Source organism: Microtus pennsylvanicus, chromosome 3 (genome assembly GCF_037038515.1).
Source record: "Microtus pennsylvanicus isolate mMicPen1 chromosome 3, mMicPen1.hap1, whole genome shotgun sequence".
Lineage (NCBI taxonomy): Eukaryota > Metazoa > Chordata > Mammalia > Rodentia > Cricetidae > Microtus > Microtus pennsylvanicus.
This window is the reverse complement of record NC_134581.1, coordinates 58,665,171-58,671,170: the sequence shown is the minus strand read 5'-3', so window position 1 is coordinate 58,671,170 and position 6,000 is coordinate 58,665,171.

Genomic DNA, 6,000 nt, shown 5'->3' with positions numbered 1-6,000 from the left:
ATTTTGAGGCAGAGTCTCAGGTGGCCCAGGTTAGCCTCAAACTCACTCTGTATCCATGACTGAGTCTGACCTTCTGATCCTCCCGCCTCCACTTCCCGGGTACTGGGAGTATAAACATGTGCCTCCGCTCTGCCCACTGAACTGCTTCTTCGGATTGTAGTTCTGCTTTTTGAAACAGAGTCCTACTCTGAGCCCAGTCTGTCCTGAAACTCAAAGCCTCAGCCTAGCCCTCACTCTTGCATGGATAGTTATTACAGCTCCCTCAGTCTGAGAGTCTGCTGTGACTACTGTTGGCCTCATACTTAAGGCAATCCTCCTGTCTCAGTTTCCTCAAACTGGGACTACAAGCTTAAGGCACCATACTTGGCTAGAAGTAATTTAATTTTTAAAATAGTCTTTAATGAGTGTTTCTGCCTAGTCATAGCCCTGTCCCTATTCTGCTGTGGGATAATGCTCTTGTATACTGTCATTAAACCCTGTTATTAAGATTTGTCACTTGTATTGGTTTAATAAAATGCTGACTGACCAGTAGCCAGGCAGGAAGTATAGGTGGGGCAACCAAACTAGAAGAATTCCGGGGAGAGGAAAAGTAGAGAGTCAGTCACCAGCAAGACACAGAGGAAACATGATAAGAATGCCTCACGGAGAAAAGGTACCAAGCCAATATGGCTAAACATAGACAAGAATTATGGGTTAATTTAAGTTTTAAGAGCTAGTTAATAATAAGCCTGAGTACTAGGCCAAACAGTTTGTAATTAATATAAGTGTTTCTTTGGGACTGAATGGCTGGGGGACCAGGAGGGACAGAAACTTCCTTCAATGCTATTCTGTCACTCACTGACCCCACTGTTCACGTTCATGTCTCCTGGGTGGTTTTGAAGGCTTGTGAGCATATGGGTTTGTGGGTGGTATCCTCTTTCTCTCTGTCTCTGTCTCTCTGTCTGTCTCTGTCTCTCTCCATGTGTATGTTCCCTGTAGGTTCATGCTTATAGGGGCCAGAGGTTAACTTCAGGTATTATTCCTCAGGACACCATCCACCTTGTGTTTTGAGACAGTTGTTCCATTGGTGCGGAGCTCACCAAGTTGTTTAGGTTGTCTGGCTAATGAGTTCCGTGGCTCCTCCTGTCTCTGCCTCCCTACTTCTGCTGTTACAGGCACATTCCACCTGGATCTTTTTTCCAGGTTCTAGGAATAGAATTCAGGACCTCATTCTTGCAAGGCAAAGACTTTACTGGCTGAGCTATTCCTAGGCCTCAAGTTCGTGTTTTTAAATATGAAGAATATTGTGTCTTTTCCTTTTAGATTTATCTAATTTTATATGTATGAGTGGTTTGCCTGAATATATGTACATGTATCATGTGTATGCTTGGTACTTGTGAGGCCAGAAGAGGACATTGGAACCCCTGGAGCTGTGGTTACAGATGGTTGTAAGCCGTATGTGCCTGCTGGGGTTCAAATCCCAGTCCTTTACAAGAGCAAGACTCCTAATGGCTGAACCCTGTCCAGCCCTGACTACAATGGCCTTTTACTTAGGTTTGTGGCCCCTTCTAAACCTCTAACTGAAAGCATTGAAAGCCTTAACCACACTGGGCAGGCCCAGCAAGTCCCTGAGAATTATCTCTGCATATTTTTTTTGGCTAAGGTCCCTAGGATCGGCAGAATTTTTCCTGTAGCTGATGCTGCTCTCCTGCCAGAGGCTGGCTGCCTGGGGCGGAGGTCTCTGCCCAGCTCTGGAGGAATCCACACCGTCAGCAGAGGACAACCTTTTCCTCTCAGTCTATTTAAATTCAATTAGTCATTTGAAAAAAAATTAATTGGCTATGAGATCTGCTTACAGCGCAGGCAGGTGGCAGGCTGTCACTGGAGGGCTGGGCACGTTGATTAGAAGTGGCTGTGCTGACCCAGTGACTGTGACCCAGACAGAAAGCTTTCAGCAAACGATTTCTTCCATCTATTAAGATGCTGCTCTCGAGGAGAAAGAGCCAAAGAGGGAGACCAGAATGGCAGTCTAGCAGTAGGAGCCAGCCAGGGGAACCAAGGGGCCAGGCCTCACTCACCCTTATCTCTGCCCTGACGCAGGACTGACTGCCTCTTCTCCTAGACACACTCCCAAAAGTTCTTGGCTGTGCTGTGGGCACCCAGGTTAGACAACGTGAACTGACAAGTGGCTGTACATTTTAGGTGGCTGGTGGTGCACCCTCCAGGGCAGAATCTGATTCAGAAGGTGGGGAGGAACAGGATCGCCATCTTCACGCCTGAATCCCCTGTCCTCAACTAAGACCTGCAATTCTGTTCTGAAATCCAAGGACAAATCAGGTTCTCCTGAGCGGATCCGGTGTCTTTTTGGTAGGTCCGGTGTGGGTACTGGAAAGTACAGACTGAGCTGGGCTCAGTTGGAATTCTAGTACTTGGGAGGCAGAGGTAGGAGGATTAGGAACTCAAAGTCATCCTTAGCCAGAGAGTGAGTTGGAAGCTAACCTGAGCTACATGAAAAACAAAAAGGAGGAGGGAGAGGGAGCAGGAGGGACAAGGACTGAGAGAAGACCAGATTAGACAGACTTGTTTGTGAGTTCCCTGCCTCTTTATCTTTGCTGTCTTCTGCCTGCAGGTCTCTTGTGCCCACCAGGCCTGCAGAGGGCTCTGTATTCCCAGAAGACTGTATACCCTGGGGGTTCACCCTAATCCACAACCCTGACTGATTATTCACCAGCAAACAGTATGGAGAACTCTGGGGAACAGACATGTTTGAAGAGAGATGGAGAAAAAGAGAAGCAGTTTCGAGACAGAGTTCGCCTAAGGGAGGCTCAGCCCCACTTCCCTAGGCGATGCCCTAGTCTGAGAGGAGAGACAGGACCCCTTGAAGAGAGGAAAATGGCAGAACACGGCGGGAACCAAGAGAAAAGCACACTAACTAACAGGAGCAGACAGGGGCCCAGCCCACTGGGAATGAGCTGGGAGGAGATCCAGAAAAACCAAAAGGAAGGGAAAGGAGAGTGGGCCCCTTCCCTTCTCCTTCAGAGCCACCCTAGGGTGACACAAGCTGAGAGATAAGGTGCACCTCAGGGGCCCCAGTCTCATTTACAGGTTGAAACAGCCATGGAGGAAGGATGAGAAAGGGAACTGAATTGCCTGTCCTGCCCAGATTCCTGCCCTCCTCTGTGTAGTGCGGATCTGTGTGGTCTGCTCCTCTGTCTAGAGTGTTCCAAGGACAAAGTACAGTAAAGGACTCTAGAAGGCACACAGCAGGAAGGTGTTGGGAGTGTGCCTAATTCCAACCCTAACTTGAATTTGTAATTTTTTTATACTTCCTCCCACTCCTTAGGGATGGGAGCTGAACATAAAATGCATATCCTATGCTAAGCCACAGTCCCATGGAGACAGTGCCCCCTGCAGGAGCTAGGGCGGTAAGACGCCTCCCCCAGCTCATCTTGACAGACTGGGAATTTGGGGTTTCCCACTGTACTCTGCTGAATCCCAGAGAATTTATCTCGCCAGTTGTTGAAAACTGGTATCAGGCATCAAAATCAAATCATGCAGTTTGCTATATATTTGTTTATAGGCAAGACTTAAATTCAGTTTCACCTCACTCAGGAGAGTTACTGTCTTCTCTAGGCCCCAAAGCAAGGGATACCAGGTTTTCCAGACATTAGAAATAGCCATTTGTGTATGTATATGTTGGTAGGTGTGTGTCTGTGTGAGTGTGGAGGTCAGTGGTTGACCTCTAGTCTCGTCTTTGTCTCTCTGCCTGTCAATCAGTCAGTCAATCAGTCTATCCCCCCCCCCCCACCCTTAGAGCTCACTAGTTTGGTTAGGCTGACTGGCCAATGAGACCCCAGGAATCACCTGGTGGTCTCTGCCTCCCCAGCAGGTCACAGGTGTGCAATACTCCACCCAGCTCTCTCTGGATTTGAACTTGGATTTTCATGCTTTCACAGCAAGCCTTTACCCACTGAGCCATCCCTCTAGCTCAGTGGTTCTCAACCTTCCTACCATTGCGACCCTTCAATACAGTTCCTCATGTTGTGTTGACCCCAACCAGAAAATGATTTTGTTGCTACTTCAGAAATGTAATTTTGCTACAGTTATGAATCGTAATGTAAATATCTGATATGTGACCTTCCCCCAAAGGGTCAAGACCCACAGCTCAAAGTTGCCTTTCCTCAGTTTTATTCTGGAGCAAAATCCCAGGCAGGCACCAGCTCCTCCTGCCTGGAAGCTCAGATGCCATGAGTTTCAGGTTGCCCAACGGTACTCTGCCTAGTGTTGTGCTTCATGTGGGGGCTGCTGTTTCTGGTCCTCCTCCTCCTCTCTGCCTCTTTGCTGTTGTTACTCCTTCCTAATCGCTTTCTGCAGTGCTATCAGTTTGCAAAATCCTTCCACTCCTGGAGGAGGATTAGCAACTTTTGAGTGGCTGCTTTTTAACATTCAGGAAGTGCAGTTTACATATGGGAGCGATCAATCACTTGCTCCAGATGGTAAATGTATTTCTTTTCACCAGAAACGGAGCAGCAAACATTCAAATTCATCACCAACACAACATTTAAATTCACATCCATTTCAACCTGACATTCTTAATGGGCTGGTAAAATGGAAATCAGTGTTTTATCCTAGATTGTTGACTGTTCTAAACAGTTTATAAAAATAAGAACTTGGGATTAAAAATAGTTATTAAAGCCAGGCGTGGTGGCATGCTCCTTTCATCTCAGAATCTCAGCACTCAGCAGAGGAAGGTGGATTTCTGTGAGTTCAAGGCCAGCCTGGTCTGCACACTGAGTTCCAAGCCAGCCAGGACAATGTAATAGGCCTTGTCCAAAACAAACAGGAAACCTTGCCAAAGAAAAAAAGGTTGCTTTCTGCCAGATCACTGCCATCAGGGCCACGAGTCACATGCAGCCCACCATGCTGGCCAGGGGAACCAAAGTGCCAGGCAGAATTGGTTCACAGGGCCAATGCACACAGGTGTGTGTGGAATTTACCCATGACACCAGCTGCTCCAACATCTGTAACATGGAAGGCCCTGTTTGAGAGGGTAATGTGCTCACCCTACTGGGGTCAGAAAGAGGTTCAGAGGCTGTGCTGAACTCTGCTGGGTCCTTTGCTTGGTCCAGGGGGTGGCCTAAAATAATATGTTTGTACTGTTATGTTAAAGGAAAAAAATCTCACTACTTGCAATTTTCAAATACTCATCTGTCATGTATGCACGTGTGTTATGTGCATGCATGTACTCACACATGCATCTGAAGCTGTGTGAAAGCCAGACATTGGTATCTTCTTTAATAACTTCCAACTTTATTTTCATAAGTAGGGTGTTTCACTGAACCTGGAGCTGGATGACTGGCTACACCAGCTGGCCAGGTAGTCCAGGGGCCGTCATCTCTGCCTCCCCAATTCTGGGAGGACAGACAGATGCCACAGTATCCAGTTTATTACATGAATGCTAGGATGTGAACTTAGGTCCTCATACTTGCACTGCAAGTACTTTGCTGAATGAGTCATTTCTCCAACTTCTCTATGGCTGTAGGGTATCTCTGAATTCTATATTCAAAATAAAGACGTAGTTTAAATGAACATACTTTAAAATTCTTTAAAACTATTTAAAGATGTGTGTGTGTGTGTGTGCGCGCACGCATGCGCGCGCACGCTATGTACGTGGATGCCCTTGGAAGCCAGAGGTGTTAGATTCTCTTGAGCTGGAATCACAGGCAGTAGTGAGTTGCCTGGTGTACACATTGGGTATGTTCTGAAAGAGTAACATTCACTCTTAACCTCCAAGCCATCTCTCCAGCCCTAAAATTCTTTGTAAAAAGATGTCTAAGTTGTTGTACTGTGTATGTTTTACCCACATCCATGTGAGTGCATCACTTGCATGTATCAGATCCACTAGAACTGGAGTTATGGATGGTTGTGAGTAACCATATGGGTGCTGGGAATCAAACTCAGATCCTCAGCAAGAGCAACAAGTGCTCTTAACTCCAGTACAAGATGTTTATTTTAAATTAT